The sequence below is a fragment of the Schistocerca cancellata genome, chromosome 1 (genome assembly GCF_023864275.1).
Source record: "Schistocerca cancellata isolate TAMUIC-IGC-003103 chromosome 1, iqSchCanc2.1, whole genome shotgun sequence".
Lineage (NCBI taxonomy): Eukaryota > Metazoa > Arthropoda > Insecta > Orthoptera > Acrididae > Schistocerca > Schistocerca cancellata.
This window is the reverse complement of record NC_064626.1, coordinates 847,230,052-847,252,691: the sequence shown is the minus strand read 5'-3', so window position 1 is coordinate 847,252,691 and position 22,640 is coordinate 847,230,052. Positions and strand designations below refer to the sequence as shown.

Genomic DNA, 22,640 nt, shown 5'->3' with positions numbered 1-22,640 from the left:
CTATGGGACTCAACATCTTAGGTCATAAGTCCCCTAGAACTTAGAACTACTTAAACCTAACTAACCTAAGGACATCACACACACCCATGCCCGAGGCAGGATTCGAACCTGCGACCGTAGCAGTCCCGCGGTTCCGCACTGCAGCGCCAGAACCGCACGGCCACCGCGGCCGGCGCTAGACCACCGCGGCCGTCAGGGAAATCTGTTTAGATACTAACCAAAGGAGAGGTGAAGGTAGATCTTGAATATTCACCATGAAAGTGTGGGTGTGGAGAGGCTCGACGTACATTGTTGACCGTATGCTTCAGTTTAGAATGGAACGGGCTGTGCAGTGCCTGCCCCCAACCCTCAACACACCGCTGTCCCCACTCGTGCGCTGCCGAATGCGCATCTGCTGGCCACATTATTCTGCGGGTACTCTACGTGGAGGGGATACAAAACGTGGTGCAATATCAGTGTCTTGGCTAATTTAACAGCTAGAGTAGATTGAGAAGATAAATCTCAAACCAAATAAGAATGCTACCTGGTGGAAAACCTGGAAAAATGAAATGACAATCGTGACAATTGGTGCTCCTTTCCTGCACGTCTTCCTCGTACTTTAGAGTTAGGGGTGGGAGACCATCCGACGAAAAAAAAAAATGTGGGCAGAATTTTGTAAAAAGACAGAAGCACGGAGAGCAGATTACAAAGTATTTGTGGTATGTTTGCGCTGCGGGCAATTCTTAAGTAGCCGGAACCTGGTGCGCGTTTAACGGGCGGCAAAATTTTCACGGTTCGACAGTGAAATTGGCGGGCGGCCCGAGAAGCGCACCTCGCTAGCCGGTCGGCTTCGGGATTAGCGGCGGGCGGCCGTGACCGATTCCAGGGCAGCGGCAGGTGTTTCCAGGGTCGCCGCGTGTCGTATGCCCCCCACTGGGCCGCGGGTGGCCCTCCGCTCTGGCGTAATGGCCGGCGTGGTCTCGCTCTGTAATGACCGACCGGCGCGTGATTGCAACGTGCGCCGACTTCATTTGCCGCGGGTCCCGCATTAGCTGTAATTACGCGCTCTCGGTGTTCGTGATCGTGTCACTTTTTCCGTCTTCTCTTCCAAGACGTCCCCCAGCCTCCTCCGCCAGAAGCCGAGGAACTGACGCAAAATTCGCCGGATTCATGACGAATTGCTAATAATCTACAATGTAGGCAAGTATGTCGGAATTGTTTTTAGGTTTGTTGTTCGGTACTCTGTACCTGCTGCTTTAGAAACACGTGGCTACCGTAGTTCACTCCAGTGGCAAAGGCTGAATCGAGAGAGAATTTTTCGCTACCGTTGAATGTAAAACTATCCAATAAGTAGCCGGTCTATAATAGCGACGTCGGTAGCTTGCAAAATTTTACACTGTTTTACTAAAATCGCCGCAGCCTCCGCCTGCGCTTTAGTAATCTCTTCGTACCCATCTTTCTTGCTAAAAATCTCCCTTGGACCTGAAATGGTGATTATTTATCTGCACTTCCGATACTCCACGATCTCCCACTTTCTACCGTAAGGGTTTCCCTGTAATTTCTTTCTTACGTAATCTTCACATTCTAGTCCCCTTTTGATGCGTTTAGCCTGACACTCCCCTCGAACACTTCGTCTGCTGAGAAGAAATAGCTTACCGTTATGCTTTAGAAAACTGACAGCTGCGTGACACAACCTGCTCTTTTTAAACACGAAAGGTGTATTATATGTTTCTAGATTACCAAACATTTCTGCTAGTTAAGGTACTGCCCATTTCGCAATACATACACTCCTGGAAATTGAAATAAGAACACCATGAATTCATTGTCTCAGGAAGGGGAAACTTTATTGACACATTCCTGGGGTCAGATACATCACATGATCACACTGACAGAACCACAGGCACATAGACACAGGCAACAGAGCATGCACAATGTCGGCACTAGTACAGTGTATATCCACCTTTCGCAGCATTGCAGGCTGCTATTCTCCCATGGAGACGATCGTAGAGATGCTGGATGTAGTCCTGTGGAACGGCTTGCCATGCCATTTCCACCTGGCGCCTCAGTTGGACCAGCGTTCGTGCTGGACGTGCAGACCGCGTGAGACGACGCTTCATCCAGTCCCAAACATGCTCAATGGGGGACAGATCCGGAGATCTTGCTGGCCAGGGTAGTTGACTTACACCTTCTAGAGCACGTTGGGTGGCACGGGATACATGCGGACGTGCATTGTCCTGTTGGAACAGCAAGTTCCCTTGCCGGTCTAGGAATGGTAGAACGATGGGTTCGATGACGGTTTGGATGTACCGTGCACTATTCAGTGTCCCCTCGACGATCACCAGTGGTGTACGGCCAGTGTAGGAGATCGCTCCCCACACCATGATGCCGGGTGTTGACCCTGTGTGCCTCGGTCGTATGCAGTCCTGATTGTGGCGCTCACCTGCACGGCGCCAAACACGCATACGACCATCATTGGCACCAAGGCAGAAGCGACTCTCATCGCTGAAGACGACACGTCTCCATTCGTCCCTCCATTCACGCCTGTCGCGACACCACTGGAGGCGGGCTGCACGATGTTGGGGCGTGAGCGGAAGACGGCCTAACGGTGTGCGGGACCGTAGGCCAGCTTCATGGAGACGGTTGCGAATGGTCCTCGCCGATACCCCAGGAGCAACAGTGTCCCTAATTTGCTGGGAAGTGGCGGTGCGGTCCCCTACGGCACTGCGTAGGATCCTACGGTCTTGGCGTGCATCCGTGCGTCGCTGCGGTCCGGTCCCAGGTCGACGGGCACGTGTACCTTCCGCCGACCACTGGCGACAACATCGATGTACTGTGGAGACCTCACGCCCCACGTGTTGAGCAATTCGGCGGTACGTCCACCCGGCCTCCCGCATGCCCACTATACGCCCTCGCTCAAAGTCCGTCAACTGCACATACGGTTCACGTCCACGCTGTCACGGCATGCTACCAGTGTTAAAGACTGCGATGGAGCTCCGTATGCCACGGCAAACTGGCTGACACTGACGGCGGCGGTGCACAAATGCTGCGCAGCTAGCGCCATTCGACGGCCAACACCGCGGTTCCTGGTGTGTCCGCTGTGCCGTGCGTGTGATCATTGCTTGTACAGCCCTCTCGCAGTGTCCGGAGCAAGTATGGTGGGTCTGACACACCAGTGTCAATGTGTTCTTTTTTCAATTTCCAGGAGTGTACATTACATGTACCAGAACATACAGGATGGACTATTTTATGTGGCAACTTTTATGTATTAGTGTGAGAGAGTAAAACACAGCGGAAAGCTCTGCAATCGCATTGTAGGTTTACGCTGTGAAAAATTAAGTCGCTAGATTACATCGAGGAACGCATTCCTGCAGCTTAAAGAAACAAACCCCCACGACACGCTACCGTAATGAAATTACCAGTAATGCGCTCGATATTGCGTGATTTTTCTTTTGTTTAATCACCTTCAGAAGACTGTCCGGAGTTTTCCAGTTTTGAAGATCACTTAACCTTGAAATCGAGCGAGGTGGCGCATTGTTAGCACATTGGTCTCTTATTCAGGAGGACGGCAGTTCAAACCCGAATACGGCCATCCACATTTAGGTTTTCTGTTATTTCCCTAAATCGCTCCAGGCAAATGCCGGGATGGTTCCCTTGAAAGGACACGGCTAATTTCCTTCTCAGCCATTGACATAATCCGATCTTGGGCTCCGTCTCTAATCATCTCGATGTCCAAGGGACATTAAACCCAATTTTCCTTCCTCTTTGTTTCTTAACCTTGAAATATTTATCTCCGAAAAATGGGTAGAGTTCGATGGTTCCGTTTGTTACAGTCGGAGTTCAGTTATTAGTCTGAAAAATATAAAGTAAAGTTGTTACTGCTTATGGCGAAAACCTACAGAGCACACGATAAGAGGAATCTGTGTCAGACAGTGCGGATAGGCGAATTGAAGTTTCTCCCCCTCAGTTAGTCTACACTCAAAAGATGTACGCCAAGTGGGCACGACGTTTCTCCAGTAAATTCACCCAGTCGACTGTCAAATCAAACAGCAAAGGCTGCGTTCTCGTGTGATGTACAAGCATTCAACTTTAACCATGCCCACCAAAATAAATTTTTTTTACTACAGACTGATTACTGAAAGCAGTTCAACCAGGTGTGAAGTGAACTCGACGTAAAGTACCAATTATATAAAAAAGGTCTGCAATTGTAGGAAGACTCAGTATTTTTAATATTCTTCTACAGCTCATTCTCAAATACATCTTTTTTGCTTTCTCATAGCTCATCAGAATCTCGAGGTTGGAATAGATCTAAATGGCGCGCTACTGTTTTAGAACAGGCCCTCTTGGTAAGTAATTTTTAAATAAATACACGTCACTTAACCCATTAGCTGCCGGCCAGTGTGGCCACGCGGTTAAATACGCTTCAGTCTGGAAGCGCGCGACAGCTACGGTCGCAGGTTCGAATCCTGCCTCGGGCATGGATGTGTGTGATGTCCTTAGGTTGGTTAGGTTTAAGTAGTTCTAAGTTCTAGGGGACAGATGATCTCAGATGTTAAGTCCCATAGTGCTCAGAGCCATTTGAACCATTTTTAACCCATTAGCTTATACACGAATCAGCCAGAACATAATGACAACCTACCTAATAGCACGTATGTCCACCTTTAGCATGGATAATACCGTCGGTGCGTCGTAGCATGGAAGCAGTGAGGCCTTGATAGGTCGCTGGGGGGAGCTGATACGCATCTGCACATATAAGTCACCTAATTCGGGGGAGGGGGGCGATGAGATCTGACGCCAAGTTCAATCACAACCCAGATGTGTTCAATCTGGTTCAGATCTGGCAAGCTAGGGGCCAGAACGTCAATATGAACTCGCCACTGTGTTTCTCGAAACGCTCCATTGGCCTTGTGATATGACCCATTATCTTGTTGGAAAATGTCACTTCCGCCGGGGAAACATGATGATCGTAAAGGGGTGTATGTGGTCAGCAACCAGTGTACGAACTTCTAGGCCGTCATGGTGCCTTGCACGAGTTTCACTCGACCCGTGGATGCCTACGTGTATGTTCCCCAGAGCATAATGAAGCCGCCGCCAAGTTGACCCCGTTCCACAGTATAGGTCTCGAGGAGCTGTTCCGATGGAAAACGACAAATTCGTGCTCTCCCAACGCCATGAAGGAGGAGGTATCGGAATGTATCAGACCATGCACGTCTGCCCCTGCGCCAACGTCCAGTGTCGATGGTCACGTGACGATTTCAGTTGTGGTTGATGATGTCGCAGAGTTAACATTCGCACATGCAAGGGCCGTCAGCTGCGTAGGTCCATCGTTAGGAGCGTTCGGCGCGCACTATCTCTTCAGACACACTTGTACTGTGCCCATCGTTAAAATCTGATGATGTTAGTTCCTTCACAGTTCACCCCCTATCCTGTTTTATCAGTCTGCCCAGGCTACGACGGCCGATATCTGTAATGAGGGGTGGCCAGCCAACCCCACGACGTCTTGACATGGTTTCACCTTCTGCTGAAGACACTCACCACAACACTCCCCGAACATCCGACAAGTCGTGCAGTTCCCGAAGTGCTAGTGTCGTGCCTCCGGGCCGTAACAGCCTGCCCTCGGTCAAACTCAGATAACCGCGCAGTGTTCCCATTGTACACAAGGACGGTACGCTCACTGATAGTACATGCATAGTCTGACTAGCAGTAATTCCTCGCAAGGTGACACTGGTATCGCCTGGACGGGTTTATATCGATAGTAGGTCATAATGTTCAGGTTGATAAGTGTACAACCGGCTCACAGCCGGTCGCAGGTTTCAAGTCCTTTATTACGTTGCCGGCTGTGAGACGGGCCGAGCAGCTATAGTTGCTTCTTGGTGTTTCTTATTCTGTGGTAATAGATGGCAAAACACGTTCTATACCATTGGAAAGCCGAGAAATCGATCTATTTAGTGGTATACAACACGCTCGATTTCTTTGGATATTTTGTTAGTTATAAGCAATCATTTTCAGGTTTTGTTAGGTATATCCTCCTCCCAGACCCATCAAGAAAACATCATCCAGAAATCGTGTAGTGTGCAAAGCAAGGAAGAGGAAAAGTGGTACACGATATGAGAAATATATAGTGGCGTTGCACATGGCTGTAGATTTTCTGGTATGCCACACCACCAAAAACTTATAAAATAGTATTATATCTTCACTCTTCAACACTTCAATAAATAGCAAGGATAGATTTATAAAGAATTTCTATAAAAAAAAGTATATAATTTTGACAAAAATGTGTAAGTTATAATACGCTGATTTAAATAGCAAATGTAGGGGTCGATTATGAGGAAGAATATTAGTAAGTCAATGGGTTAATAAACTTTTGGAGAGCGTCTCCACCCCTCTCGGGAAAAACTCCCGGCAAAATTCTGAGAGCAAATGTTCGCGATAGACCGGATCGCTAACGTACCTCTTGGGAAACGATGGAAAGGACTAGATAACAGAAAGTAGCATGAACGGAAATGTTGGGCCGGTGTACCTGCCGCGTGCGGACGCCGGCAGAAAAACGCCTCGTGGGAGCGGCCCCAGTAAAGTATCCGGCTCATTAGCGTGGCCCGAGATGGGCGGCATAGTCCCGATCTGGAGCGCCTCGTTACGGCCACAATTCGGCATTTTAATGACGGCCGCCCGACTGACAAAAGTCCTAGCTCTCTGATGTGCGGCATTCCGGCCGCAGCCGTTACGCTTTCGGGGCACTCCATGCGACCAATTAAATGCGTCCTTGGAATTCTACATTTTATTGAAATGTACTGAAGAATGGAGTTTCGTGGGGAATGTGTGGCATCCCGCTACTCAGTGGAAGGCTGTTTGAGAACGAAACTAATCAAAAGTAAAAAAATAACTTTCTTTTTATTTTCATCGTATATTCGAAATTCTTACTTTAGAAACAAGAGTATTACTTTTATCTTGCATTAAGACCTAAATGAGAGGCGATTACGTTAATGTAAGTTGAGCAGTTAACAACCTTCACCCAGAATTTACGAGAGCTCGTAGTCTACACTGTGTGTCTTGATAATTTCATTCGGGATATTGCAAACCAAATAGTGAAAGAAATTTTGATATTGCGGCCTGGTTTAAGCCAATGACTCAAAGTGGTGCTGGTGAGGTAGAAGATTAAGCACCCATCCCTAGTTAAATATTGAGGGCAACTTGAAGTTCTCGGGGATCTGCTTCAGTGTTTTAAATCTGGAATCGCTGTCACAAATGATAGGATCAGTAGTCCCCCCCTCAACCGCACCCCACCCCCCGTTTCGAATATCGAATTCACAGTGAACTGGTCTAAAACTAAAAGTTCTTCGTCCCCGTGGAGTTCATCAGGAGACGAGATGAAATAGTAAAGTCGAATACGGTGGGCAAACATCTATTAGGCGCACAACGAATGTAGTGGTGTGGACATGTTGGGAATGTGGGTCTCACAGGGAGTATGCAAGGGATAAGTCCCTGCAGGCGCACTATCCTCTGTGCCCTCAGTGGCTCAGATGGATAGAGCGTCTGCCATGTAAGCAGGAGATCCCGGGTTCGAGTCCCGGTCGGGGCACGCATTTTCAACGTGTCCTCAATGATGTATATCAACGCCTGTTTGCAGCTAGGGTGCAGATTTAATTATCAATTCGAATACGTTGATGGTAGCGATGGTCGCCAATTTGTGAAAAACATCTTATTTCTTCCGACTAATGCGCTTTCGAACAGTACCTATCCACGCCTAACGCTTGTAATTATAGTGAGTTTTTCGTGGAACATAGATGCTTCTCTTCTGTACATACGTAAATATTCCAATAGTCTTCATATCCAAAAGCATGCAGGATACGCTGGAAATAGCGATATGCCACTAGATCTAAGAAATGTATTTCACACACTCTTGAGAATTTCGAGGCATACGTTTAGTTGGGCCAAAGAAAGAATTAGGACCTTGTTATAACGCGTCATTTCCCGTGTCTCGGACAGAACGTACGAATCTGTTTCTTGCTTTAAGCTGTATGTCCTTGAAATACGTAAACTTTTACAGAAAGCGATTTGTCATTTCTGCTTCTGTTACACTGCCTGTTAAGACATTTACGTATATATTTCCTCAATCCTAAGAGATAGTGGCTGAAACTAATGCAGTTTACTTAGTGTTTTCAGTGCAGTGTGCAGATGGAGAGAGGATGGTATCTTATTTCTATTGTTATTCATTCTATTTCTAAACTGCCCAAGAAATTGTATTAATTTATTTATGCGTCACTTTTAAGTAGAAACTGCAACTTTCGAAAATTTGTACGCTCTTCATCTTCAGGAGATGACTGGCTTCCTGGACTGATGTGTGCCTCTTCATGTGGTGGCTGTGTGGCTTACCTAAAGGTGGAGCGACGAGTGGCGGAAGGCCTCAGCTGGTTTCGCATTCGCAAATTGACAGGAGCTACGGAGTGTAAATGACTAGAATGATAACTGACCCTAATACCACCACTCCTATTTGTTTTGATGACAAAGATGGAGAAAAATCTTCGGAATCTTGGGTTTCCCCAACCCATAGCTTGGTCACAGAGAGAGGGGTGGTCCTATTCACGAACAGTGCTACGACGAACTTACCAGATCGCACATAGGAAACGTCCTCTTGGTCTCACACACACAGATCTTTTGCTATTCGTTCAATTTTCTTGATATCGCAGTAGCTACGATTTCAGAGCCTTGCTGACAGTGGGCAGAGTACAGAGAGACAGAAATGGTCAACCGCAGCGGCAGAACCGACAGCTTCCTGCTCCGCGACTTCCGCCACGTCGCCTTGCTAGCTTGTACTGAAGCCCCATCGTGGACGCGGCCCTCTCTTGCGGCAGCCACTACAGTTAGGGCTGGGTTCGCGTGCAGGCTCCGCTTCCTGTTTCACTTTCCCGTCCAGACGCCAGCATCTCTCTCTCTCTCTCTCTCTCTCTCTCTCTCTCTCTCTCTCTCTCTCTCTCTCTCTCTCTCTCTCTCTCTCTCTCTCTCTGTGTGTGTGTGTGTGTGTGTGTGTGTGTGTGTGTGTGTGTGTGTGTGTTGTCTCTCAGCCGAGTGTCATGACGCAGTGATATCGACGCTGTACCCTTACTATAGAAGAGTGATACTCAATTAGCCATCCGGCCATACCTTTGGTCGCATAAATGACATGAACATGCATTTTGGAATGGTTTCTTCGTAGAGGCTATTCATCACAGTTTCTTTCGCTTCTCTCTCCAACGTAATCATAGATACGTGTTAAATAATCCAATTTAATCATAAGATATATGGATTGTAGTGTCAAAGCTAGTGCGCTTTTGCATAAACGTGAATCGTCTTGTCGCTCGAGAGGCAGCCGGAATACTGCGAGAACATAATGGCTAGACTTATTCAACTAATTTACAGTCGTTCAACCGAAAGTTAGTGTAAAGCCAGGTAGAGGGAAAACAATACTTTCGTTTCATTCTTTGTTACTACTCAGCACAGGACTCACCCTCATGGAAGTTAAGATTCAAGCAAACCTGTCATTGATCTGGATGTTACGTCAAACTCACGTTAGATGACATGGCGTTCCCTTCCTTCGATCCAATATCCTGTGCGGCCTACCAGTCCCACGAGGACCTAACGTTCATAGTGGAATCCAGAGTGTTCTAGCCGGCGTGTATCCTTTCGGCGTAGGGGCTGCGAGAGTTGAAAGCCAACGTTTTTTAGTCCAACGCCTAAGCAGCGACCAGATCGCAGTAGTTCCTTATGTGATGTAACTGGATCAAACTGAGGTAGTTACCACCTACATCCAGTCTTCAACGAAACTGTGACAAATAGAATCTAGGTCAAAAATAAAGGCCCAATAGAGACGTTCAACATTTAATGATAATGAAGACAAATATAATATCTATATACACTCCTGGAAATGGAAAAAAGAACACATTGACACCGGTGTGTCAGATCCACCATACTTGCTCCGGACACTGCGAGAGGGCTGTACAAGCAATGATCACACGCACGGCACAGCAGACACACCAGGAACCGCGGTGTTGGCCGTCGAATGGCGCCAGCTGCGCAGCATTTGTGCACCGCCGCCGTCAGTGTCAGCCAGTTTGCCGTGGCATACGGAGCTCCATCGCAGTCTTTAACACTGGTAGCATGCCGCGACAGCGTGGACGTGAACCGTATGTGCAGTTGACGGACTTTGAGCGAGGGCGTATAGTGGGCATGCGGGAGGCCGGGTGGACGTACCGCCGAATTGCTCAACACGTGGGGCGTGAGGTCTCCACAGTACATCGATGTTGTCACCAGTGGTCGGCGGAAGGTGCACGTGCCCGTCGACCTGGGACCGGACCGCAGCGACACAGGGATGCACGCCAAGACCGTAGTATCCTACGCAGTGCCGTAGGGGACCGCACCGCCACTTCCCAGCAAATTAGGGACACTGTTGCTCCTGGGGTATCGGCGAGGACCATTCGCAACCGTCTCCATGAAGCTGGGCTACGGTCCCGCACACCGTTAGGCCGTCTTCCGCTCACGCCCCAACATCGTGCAGCCCGCCTCCAGTGGTGTCGCGACAGGCGTGAATGGAGGGACGAATGGAGACGTGTCGTCTTCAGCGATGAGAGTCGCTTCTGCCTTGGTGCCAATGATGGTCGTATGCGAGTTTGGCGCCGTGCAGGTGAGCGCCACAATCAGGACTGCATACGACCGAGGCGCACAGGGCCAACACCCGGCATCATGGTGTGGGGAGCGATCTCCTACACTGGCCACACACCACTGGTGATCGTCGAGGGGACACTGAATAGTGCACGGTACATCCAAACCGTCATCGAACCCATCGTTCTACCATTCCTAGACCGGCAAGGGAACTTGCTGTTCCAACAGGACAATGCACGTCCGCATGTATCCCGTGCCACCCAACGTGCTCTAGAAGGTGTAAGTCAACTACCCTGGCCAGCAAGATCTCCGGATCTGTCCCCCATTGAGCATGTTTGGGACTGGATGAAGCGTCGTCTCACGCGGTCTGCACGTCCAGCACGAACGCTGGTCCAACTGAGGCGCCAGGTGGAAATGGCATGGCAAGCCGTTCCACAGGACTACATCCAGCATCTCTACGATCGTCTCCATGGGAGAATAGCAGCCTGCATTGCTGCGAAAGGTGGATATACACTGTACAATTGCCGACATTGTGCATGCTCTGTTGCCTGTGTCTATGTGCCTGTGGTTCTGTCAGTGTGATCATGTGATGTATCTGACCCCAGGAATGTGTCAATAAAGTTTCCCCTTCCTGGGACAATGAATTCACGGTGTTCTTATTTCAATTTTCAGGAGTGTACTTATCTGCATTAGGTGATACGTGTGACAGAAGTAATTTCATCGAATGTTTATGTAGTCCCTACCTCGCTTATGTCAAAGCAACAGATTCGTGTTGCAAGTAAGTTCATAGGCATATTTTGAAAAATATCCAGCAGCCACATTTTGATAACTGCTAGAGTTCTCTTGTCTACTCAAGCACTCCAAATTGACCCAGGCTCGAAGATAGGTAACATTGCCGTCGGTACCATAATGAAGCGATAACTCTTAGTTTAGTCCGCTTATGTTACTTACTGAGCTTCAAAGTATTTAACTCTTAGGTGAAATGAAATAATCGCATGGTGTTACTGGCCGAAAGATCCCGTTTACGATTCTTCGGCTCATGTGGAATTTTTTATTATTCTTTTTTTTAAGCACATGCGGCAAGGTTTTAATTCTAACTTCTGCTCTTCATTATTTCAGTGGGTTGTGTGCTCTAAATTCAGCATTCGAATACGGGTGAAAGTGTAGCAACGTGAATGAGTTTGCATTTACATACTTTAAGAGGTAACTTCCGCGAATATTAACGTCGTAAATGCTTTCCTTGTAGTGTGATTGCGGCATTAGGTGAACAGCATGCGCTCATAGTCTGTGGCTTAACATTTTCGCCTCCTTTCTGTGAAGTTTGATATGACTGAATAAAAGCATTCCGAAAAAGTGTAATTTACAGGGAAGCAGCATAACACATCAAGAAAATTTTGCCGTGCTAACTTTTTAAGAAGATGAATATTCGCATGGAGGTGCCAACTTAGTACCTCTTTTCGTTGCGTATTTCTCCTTATACCGCCGTTTTCGGGGCTTCGGGCATAACTGTATTAGGAACTCTTGTTTGGTAGTTACGACGTAATCGCTCAAGCGGCCCATTCTCAAAAACGTGCGGCTAAACGGCCGTTTTGCACAAGAGGAGCCAGTTTGTAACGGGCGGCAACCTTAAACAAATGGCGCTGCCTCCAGCATATGCCGTGCCTTTATCGGCGGAAAAAGTGCAGCATCGTAAATATGACAAGTTACAAAACGGCGCACGAATTCCTCCGAAAAAAGATACTTCCTTTTCTTTCTTTTTTTACTTTGTACGGAAAAGAAATTAGTGTCGGTGATTTTGGTTGGCGCGTACGGTCGTAAATTGCGCTTAATTTCGGCTTAATCGGCCGCCACGAGGGGCAGCGATGCGCGCCGCGGGGGAGCTGCCGTAAATCACGTACCGTGTGTGTGGGGTGGGGGGGGGTGAGGGAGGAGGGAGGCAAACGCACTCCCTGTCAGGGGCACCACGGGGGGCCGGGCCGGGCAGAGCCGTGTCCAGGAGTAACCCAGAGAGTGCATACCTTCCTCGTGCTTCCGCGGCGAGAGGCCGTGGCCGATATACGCATTGGTCTCAAACAGTGTGAAAAGCTTGTAAGGGCGTTGCAGGGTAGGCTGTGCTGAGAAATAACTGTTGCGGAAAAACTTCCATACGCTGCGCGGTTTCCTGGTTAATTTCCATTGAAGTCAGCGAGTCCCGCTGTTGCGAGGGGTTGGGGGGGGGGGGGGGGGGCGGCAACTCTAGCAGCCCACTAGAGACGGTGTCGCCAAACGTCTTCATTTGCTTTCCTAAAACCGAGTAAGAGAGTGATACAAAAATTGGACATTGGACGGTAATAAGGATCGAACCCGAGCCAAACGCTGAGCAGTCTCATGCGCCATGTCTACGAAAACAACTGAGACAACTGACACCGCTTGAATCTGTGCTGATTGGCTCTCTTCAATGCTAGTTAACGCGCAGAAAGAGCAATGTATGCAGTTTTTTTTTCGTAACAGTCATTTCTCAGTAAAACCAATTCTTCAGAACCCTTACAAGCTTCTTAGGCTGTTTCTGATCATCCTGTATACAACTATTCAGTGACATTTCGTCCTCGTCTACAGTTGATCTCTTCGAAGATGCAGCTACAACTGACGTCTCCGTAGATGTCTCCCGCAGATGAGGACGAAACGTCTGTGAACAGCAGTATATATCGACCACGGCCTCTCGGCCCAGAAGATTTAACCGTGAGAGAATACACAGTGTGTCCCAGTTCGGTTAGGACTGCTTGTGTGAAGCTCCAAACTGCAATGGTATCTCATACCAACTTGCGCGTTACGACCCTTCGCTTTTCAACAACAGCGTGTTGATCGCTGCAGCACACATTCTGGCTGCGAATGTGATCGTACTTGTGTGACACTCGTCGTAAAGAGGCGGTGGAGCAGTGACGCAACATCAAGTTTTGTGTTTGTGGTCGAGAATTCGTCGAATTCGAACCGAACCTAACCTACAGGAAGATCGCTTCTTCCCGCCGACGTCCTAGCGCCCAAAGCGAAGATCGTTCACGAGTTTTTAGCCAGCAAATGGACCACGGTCCTTGGATCAGCCGCCAGATTTGGCCCCAGACAACTTCTGGTTGTGTTCCAGATTAAAGATGGCAATGAGAGGACAACGTTAAGACGCAGTTAACGACGTCCAAGAAAGTTGTACTGCAGTACTAAATGCAACTCTATCAGAGGGCTACAGTGACTATTACTAAACACTTTTATAATGATTTCAGCTGTGTTTTGACTCAGGAGAAGCCTGTTTTGAATAAATACGATGATTTTGTGAACATAATCCGTGACTTTTATTTTTTATAGCCACAGTCCTATCGGAAGTGGGACACACTGTGTGCGTTGTATAGGATACGAATTCTTTTGTGACGGAGTCGTCAGACGAGAAGTTCTGTGTTATTTGGCACATTAAATTCAGATAAAATCGCAAGTTTTCGATGGCTGCCCTCATCCTCGTCATCATCTCACACCCCGCTGTAGAGGGAGTTTTTCTACGACGGCCCCTGACGAAGATGGAGATAAAGTGTGGCAGTGCTGGAACTGTTGAGGCTCCTACTTTTATACCATACACGGGCAAGATGGGTTCTCAACAGGCAAGCGGGGTACCACCTTGTGAACGTGGGAGCAGGTACATGGGGTACTCTCTACGGACAGTTGTCGATCGATGTTTCGATCATCATCTTTGTATATGAGTTTTGAGAAATCTGTGGTGACGTAGTACAGCCTAATAAATAAAGACAAGGTTATGTCTGAACATGAGAGAACTCTCGCTTACTCTTCCCAATATTCGGATTGTGTGATTATGGAGGCAGTGGAAATTACATTGGGGGTAATCTCAGTATGGGCATCGGCTATGCAGTTAGAAATGCGGGGAAGCGTGTGTTTGAGAAAGAAAAGGCACATAGGGATGATTCACTAAGTTTGCCGCCTGATATGACTGATGGCGCAAAAAGTTGGCGCAATCGTAAACTTCCGAAGGGCACGCACATCTCCGTGATATTGTAACGACATATAGTTAATCAGATGCCTTTCTATGGGCATAAAAGTGGGAGCCTCGCCAGTTCACAACTGCCATACTTTGCCTCTATCTTCGTCAAGGGCTGTCCCTCTGCAGCGGGTTATGAGCTGATTTTAAACTTCTTGGCAGAGTAAAACTGTGCTCCGGTCCGGGACTTGAAGGTGGAAGGTACTTGTTGAAGTAAAGTTCTAAAGACTGGTCGCTGAAGTAAAGTTCTGAGGATGGGTCGTGAGTCGTGCTTGGATAGCTCAGTCGGTAGAACACTTCCCCGCCAAAGACAAAGATTCCAGGTTCGAGTCCCGGTCCGGCACGAAGTTTTAATCTGCCGAGAAGTTTCTAACCTAGAACTTTTTATACTACAGTGTATTATTTTCATAATAGCTATTCATTAACAGACCTAAACAGACAGCAATTAATTAAAAATCGCTTACATAGAAACACTCTATATTATTTCATGTGAATAGTTGGATACCAAACGAATTTCGGCGTACAAGGGAGTAAGATAAGTTTTTGGTGCAGTCTTCACATTTTTAATATTTTCGAATACACGGAAAGTACACCAGTGGCAAGACGCAATCGATATCTTCACTGCATGATAACGATGGTAATAATACTGATGGCAGAGCCACTAAAGCAGAGTTACTGAACATGATTTTCCGAAATTCCTTCTCCAAAGAAGATGAAGTAAATATTCCAAAATTCGAATCAAGAACAATTGCTAACATGAGTAACTTAGAAGTAGATATCCATGGTGTACCGAAGCAGTTTAAATCACGTAACAAAGGCAGGATCTCAGTTCCAGATTGTATACCAATTACGTCCTTTCAGAGTATGCTGATATAACAGTTCCTAACTTACCAATTGTGGGGTGCGTACTGTAAGACCTTCGGTACACACACCATCAGATTATTTGACTTGTCGCTCTAACAAAGTAGGCGAGTGTCAGCAATATGTCTCGTGGTCTCATCGTGGCTTGTTTATCTTCTGCCGTTAGGTCAGACGATAGAAATGCCACTTGCACGCTTAAAGTAGCAGATTGACGGTGACCAACTTTAAACAGAACTTGATTAATTTTCACGCACATTTACCTCGTAGTGCGGAGACGGACGAGCGCTGCGCCTACGCTGTTGTGCTTAGCGAGGCGCGATCTAGTGGGAAAGTTGTGTACGCGCTGACTACGCGGAACTATGTACACAACACCAATCATTTACAGCAGCTCGCTCGTCGAAAGAATACGTACCAAAAGACTGAAAAGTTGTACAGGTCACACCAATACCGATGGTTGGTGGATTAGGGAAGGATGGGGAAGGCAGTCGGACGTGCTCTTTCACAGGAACCATCCCAGTATTTACCTGAAGCGATTTAGGGAAATCACGGAAAACCTAAATCATCAATACCGAAGAAATGAAACAGGAGTAATGCACTGAATTACAGACCCACATCACTGACGGCGGTTTGCAGTAGGGTTTTAAAACATACTCGTATTCTGTGTTCAAGCATTATGAACTACCTCGAAGAAAAAGATTTATTGACAAATAGCCAACACGGATTCACAAAATATCGTTCGCCTCGAAGGCTTGTTACGCTCCCAATATAGCAATGTTGTTGGTAAAGTGCCGGACTACAAATACAAAGAGCTCGGGTTCGAACAGCGAACTTTCCTAGGATTTTTATCACCCATTTATCACCTTTGGCAGTGTTTATGTGAAAACACCGAGAGTTCTTGTTAAAGTGTTTTGTTCATATAACTGGGCTTGATAAAACATTTCAGATGTCGGATTACGGAAATGGCATGCCATCAGCAATAATACCACGCCTAGTACAGCACTGTGGTGGTTAAACCGACCCTCGGATTGATGGCAATGTTACCTCATAGTTCCCAAAATCACTTAAAATGTATGACCTAGTGAGATGGCGCAGCGGCAAAGACACTGTACTCGAATTCGGATACAGTTCAAATCGTCGCACATGTCGATCAAGATTTAGGTTTTCTGTAGTTTCCCTAAATCGCTGTATGCGAATGACGAGATAGCTCCTTTTGATTTCAATCCCCAACTGTGCATGTCTTCCGTCTCTAATGACATTGTCGCTTGTGGGACTTCAATCTCCAATCGTTCCATCCGCTTTCAGATGGTGTGATGGCGTCTTTATCAGTAGCTTTGTCAAGCTGCGCTAGGTTTCGTAGTTCAGTTCACATCGCAGGACGCTGCATCACTTCGAGAAGAGTATCTGTGATAGTTACGCCAATTTATTTTGTTTTTTAAATTCCTGAACGTTGTAACCTCCCTTTTGCGTTCATAGGAAAAAGGGTTCACTCAACTCGACAAATGTAAAGTAGATGCGGTACATCATTTACGAAGTCGATTATTGTGTGAACTGTGTGCCTAGACCAACCTGTACGTTGTTTCCTTTCAATGTAGGGAACTCGTCTTTCCCCAGATCTTAGCTCACCTCTCTCTCTCTCTCTCTCTCTCTCTCTCTCTCTCTCTCTCTCTCTGTGTGTGTGTGTGTGTGTGTGTGTGTGTGTGTGTGTGTGTGTCTCTTCCACCTATCGCTCCTTCCCCCGTCTTGTCTGTCTGTCTGTCTGTCCGTCCGTCTTCCCCATCCAATTCTCTGTCCAGTTCGTTTCTCCGCCTCTCTCCACTCAACCCTGCTCATCCGCACATGTAACACCTGCGAAACATACCGATAATATCTGCACAACATGATTGTTGTGCAGGGCAGCCCACATTTCAAGTGTTCAAAAACCCTCTTTTGCCCGTATTTCCGCTCCTGTGGGAGTGTCCTGATTCTCAGTCTGTCCCCGATTTTCCGAAATCGCATAAGCTGGATACCAGGATGGTATCTTTGAAACGTCACGCCCTGTTTCCTTCCTCATCCTTCCCCAGTCCGGTTTGTGCTCCGTCACGAATTTGTCGCCGATGAGACGTTAAACCCTCGTGTACCTACCTTCCTTCCATCCATCCTTCCACTTTCACACAAGACAGGAACATGCCAAGTTGGCTGGCTGGGGCACAGAGGTGCAAATTCAATTCTAATCTACGTTAACTATAAACGTGAAAAGACAAGATGTAGAAATGTGTACACAATTAAATATTGGAAGGAAGTAATTTTGTATGTAGAACACGGTAGAAAGCAACAGATATCTGTGGGTAGAGTGCTGTTCAAATGAAACAACGTGTTGAACTATAAACTGTCATCGAATGCGTTAATAAACTATATTTAATTGGAAGACGTTCATTTCAAGAAAACCATTAATTATAATCCTACAACTGGATGTAGAGCTATGAATGGCTACCACCACCACCACCTCCTCCTGAACACCTGGACCGTTTTAAACCAGATTTGGTACACACATTGCTTGCTGTGAGAATCAGGACACTCCCACAAGAACTGAAATACGGACAAAAGAGGCTTTTTGAACAATTGAAATGTGGGCTGCACCTCTGTCCCAGCCAGCCAACTTGGCCTGTTCCTGTCTTGTGTGAAAGTGAAAGGATGGATGGAAGGAAGGTAGGTACATGAGGGTTTAACGTCTCATCGGCGACAATTTCGTGACTGAGCACAAACTGGACTGGGGAAGGATGAGGAAGGAAACAGGGCGTGACGTTTCAAAGATACCATCCTGGTATCCAGCTTAAGCGATTTCGGAAAATCGGGGACAGACTGAATCTCAGTGGCTCGGCGAGAGTCTTAACTCGTCGTCGTCGTCGTCGTGAATAAGAGTCCCCTGCGTCACCCACTGTGGTGAAAGTGGAAACGCCCCCGTCTCTCGAGATGTGATACACTGATTTCCAACGTGCGCTGGGCTGCGGTCAGAACGATAGTGAGCAGGTAGCCCACAGAAGCGCCGGCCCTGGAGTGGGCGACTGCCGAGAGCCGCGGGTATCCGCGTGGCAATTAAAAACGCCGCCTGGCGGGAAACAAAAAGACCCAGGGGGCCGGCCATCCAATAAAATGCTAATCCTCGGCTCTGGCCGCCGTGTCTTTTTGTGGCTGTGCTCTGAATTACTGCCCGCGTCGTTTCCAGCTAAGGCGATCGCCTGTCCGGCCCGCCGCCACCGCCGTGGGGGAGGGGCTGTTCTTTATTTGTTATTTCCCTGCCCCTTATAGAGATATTTATCTCTAATTTAATTGCTGTCACGAAAGAGGAAGGATCGCTCCTTCCGCGAGCTGATGCGGAGAAGTGCGGGGGGTGCCGTGCTTTCCGGACGGCGCCACGTTTCACACAGCTTCGCCCTTAATAAGGACCGCAGCAACTGCACTATCCAGTGTTCTGCATATTGTTCCAGACACTTTGCTGTACTTTCGTATGCGTGTAGCCTTTGTCTGTCTTCTGGGCTAACGATACATTCCATATTTGCTGTGGGGACGAGTCTTTCATCGGTTCTGTGAATAGTTATTAGATTCTTTTACTGATGGCAGCGCAAGGATAATTCAACAGAGGTAGTCTAACGTTAAGAACTAGAATAAATTTTTGTGCCTGCACTGCGACACAGAACTGGACACACATCACGACATGACAGGTGGAAGGCAGACGACATGGCAAAGACTCGCAGGTAGAACAGGGGTAGGTAGACGGGTAAGGAACTGGTGTAGCAAATGGCTTTAATAGCCCCTTTCTGGACTTCAAGTGCGTCCGCACAGTGACTCTGTTCTCTTAAGCAAGTGCTAAAGACAAGGAACAAAACTACTTGAATTAAAATTAGTAAACCGCGTTTCCATTAAAACGCCAACAAGTGACATTAGTATTACAGCACTCACCCATGTCATGTCACATACATTGGTTTTCTGTTTAGGATATTGGGAATAAGTGTCCATTAACAAGACACGGTTTAAAGTAACGCATTGTCCACAAAGGAAACGCTGGCAAAAACGCCTTGTTATCTGGAAACTTCTGATTCATGCTCGAGCGTAAGCTACTTATTTCGAGTTGCTAAGAAATCATATCTGACAGTGCGCAATTCCAACGCCGCTTTGACGTAAAGCGCTTTGTTTTCTGCCAGTTGCACATAATCTTTATTGGTAACTAAATTCGAAAGCATATATTCATTCCCAAAACATTGCCTGCATCTCTAATAGTTGACTGTAACATAATTCCAGCGGAATATTCTGAAGACTTGGTCCTGCACCAGGTCGAACAGCTAATATCATTTGTTATTAAACTTCCTGGCAGATTAAAACTGTGTGCCGGACCGAGACTCGAACTCGGGACCTTTGCCTTTCGCGGGCAAGTGCTCTGTCTCCGCAATATCCTTTCTTTCAGGAGTGCTAGTTCTGCAAGGTTCGCAGGAGAGCTTCTGTAAAGTTTGGAAGGTAGGAGGCGAGGTACTGGCAGAAGTAAAACTGTGAGGACTGGGCGTGAGTCGTGCTTGGGTGGCTCAGTTGATAGAGCACTTGCCCGCGGAAGGCAAAGGTCCCGAGTTCGAGTCTCGGTCCGGCACACAGTTTTAATCTGCCAGGAAGTTTCATATCAGCGCACATTCCGCTGCAGAGTGAAAATCTCATTCTGGAATCATTTGTTACATTTTACCTAGTGTATGAACAAGTCTTTCGAACGTTCCTTCGGAAATATGTTAAAGTAAATTATTAAAGATCAGGCAGTAGTTTGAAAATCGATTATTTGCAACTGTGGCAGGAAGCTAAATAAATAGTAAGTTTCCCTGATTGTTCCACAAACTGCAAACTACGTAAAAGAGCTTTGTAGTGGCAAACAAGTAAGACTGATTTTCTTACATTTTTTGTATTAAAATGAAGGTATTTATTAAACTTACATTTAGATATTAAAAGACATTAATGTTTAAAAAGTATAAAAATAACATTTGAAGACATGCGCCGAAAAACGAGGTAAGCATAAAATGAAATAGCTCAGAGATAATTGTTGCTATCTGTTGCTGTGAACGGGAACTATCAAAATTGACATTGTTCTCACCCCTAAATATCACTTAGGGGTGAGACCAATGTCAATTTTGATAGTTCCCGTCTCCAGCGACAGAAGGCAACACGTATCTCTAAGCTTTTACATTTGAGGCTTAGATCGTTTTTCCGCGCATGTCTTCAGTTAAATCCGTTGCAAAATTACGTGATACTGGGGGTTGTTTGGAAATGTTATAGATCATATTTCGTACACATCTAGCCCCTCAACGAAGACAACAACGAAAGCGTACAATTGAAATTTGTTTCATCAGTGCCGAGAGTTACCAATTCAAATTATTTTATTTAAAATTTTACTGAGCGCAATTTTTCACTTGAATTTCAAATTTTTTTGATTAACAACCAGTCGCCTCTCATTTTTAAGGCATTTTAATGAAACGGACTCCGAAAACCTGCCGAACTCCTTAAGAAACATGTGAGCACCTTATGTTAGGTATAAATCCCAAGTAAGTAGTTAAAACAGAAAAATGACATATAGGCGAATCCACTCACATTTTAGGTCATATTTTTTTGGAAGATAAGTCGCAGGCAAATGTACCTGTACCTTATGTGATACATCATTTAGATTCATTACATTTCATTTAAGCGCTAGTGTTTAGTGACATTTGCTTTTTACATAGGCTATCACGGGGAGCATTGAACAAAAAACTGAGCCATGCAGCACTACATTGCTATTTCCCCCTCCCCTCCCCTCCCCTCCCCTCCCCTCCCCACCCCTCCCCATCCTGCCCCTCGACCCTCACTTTACCCACTGTCAGATACAGAGTTTTCGCCATTAAGACGAATGAATGAAAGTTACCCATTCAGTCCAAAAAGTTTCTAAACCGAATTAATAAAAAATGGTGAAATGTCAAGATTGTGATTTTAATGTTTAAATGTTCTTCATAGTTCCCTTCCGCCCGTCCCACACTTCAGTGCAACGCACAGAAGGTCCATAAAACTATGTGAAACTGTCAGGAAAGTCATTTAGGATAGTGTTCAACTCACGCATCACATTGGCTTGAATGCCGATTATGTCATCAAAGCATTGGCTCTTCATGTGTATTTTTACACTTCACCGATTTGTGGTAGTTTGGTATTGATATAATACACATTCTCGTCAGCTGCGATGATTTTTTTGCAGATTAGAATTGTCCACGTTTTACGTTCAATGAAGACGTGGCAGGCGTCCAGGCGGCGTCGTTTTTGTTCGGGAGTCAAGGAGCGCGGGGCAGACTTCGCACACACTTCTCTCTTCAAAATGTTCTGGAAGTTGGCAGACGGACGTGGTTTACAGATGTTGTTCCATTGCGATTTGTGACGCAACGACGTTGACAAACTACTGTCGCATGTCGACTTTTCAACACTGACTGGTCGAACTCACGTCTGTTGTTCACAGCTGTTAGCTCAAGCTTGCGCCGTAATAACTGCACTGACGTTCATAGACGCCAGGAATGAAGTGAGTCTCGGAACATTTTGGACGAGCTGTGTATACTGTAAGATGTTAAACCCCTTTTCCAAGACCGCTGTTTTGTCACGTGGCCCATGTGATCAATAGCTAAAGTCGAGAAGCTACTTTCGAACAGTTGCAGTTCACTGGTGTAGTGAAGATAGCGTTTGACAGTGCCAAAGAAACAGTTGCACCTGCCTAATATCGTGCCGCAACCCCACGTGGCATGGACTCGACTAATGTCTGAAGTAGTGATGGAGGGAATGACACAATTAATCCTGCAGGGCCGTCAATAAAGCAGTAACAGTACAAGAGGGCGGAGGTCTCTTGTGAACAGCACGTTGCAAGGCATCCCAGATATGCTCAATAATGTTCATGTCTGGCGAGTTTGGTGGCCAGCGGAAGTGTTTAAACCCACAAGTGTGTTCCTGAAGCCGCTCTGTAGCAATTCTGGACATATGGGGTTTCGCATTGCCCTGCTGGAATTACCCAAGTCCGTTGGAATGCAGAATGGACTTGAATGGATGCATTTGATCAGACAGAACGTGTCACCTGTCATAGTCGTATCTAGATGTATCAGGGCTCACATATCACTCAAACTGCACACGCCCCATACTATTA

The 22,640-nt window shown here is 46.7% G+C and overlaps 1 protein-coding gene and 1 non-coding gene across 2 annotated transcripts in view; both read left to right on the top strand.

The window, feature by feature from the left end:
- LOC126188969 (fringe glycosyltransferase) overlaps positions 1–22,640 on the top strand; it is a 620,508-nt gene that overhangs the window by 457,174 nt on the left and 140,694 nt on the right. The gene's annotated exons all lie outside the window — the stretch shown is intronic.
- Trnat-ugu (transfer RNA threonine (anticodon UGU)) lies at positions 7,481–7,555 on the top strand. Its single transcript has one exon. It is a non-coding gene; the product is annotated as a tRNA-Thr (tRNA).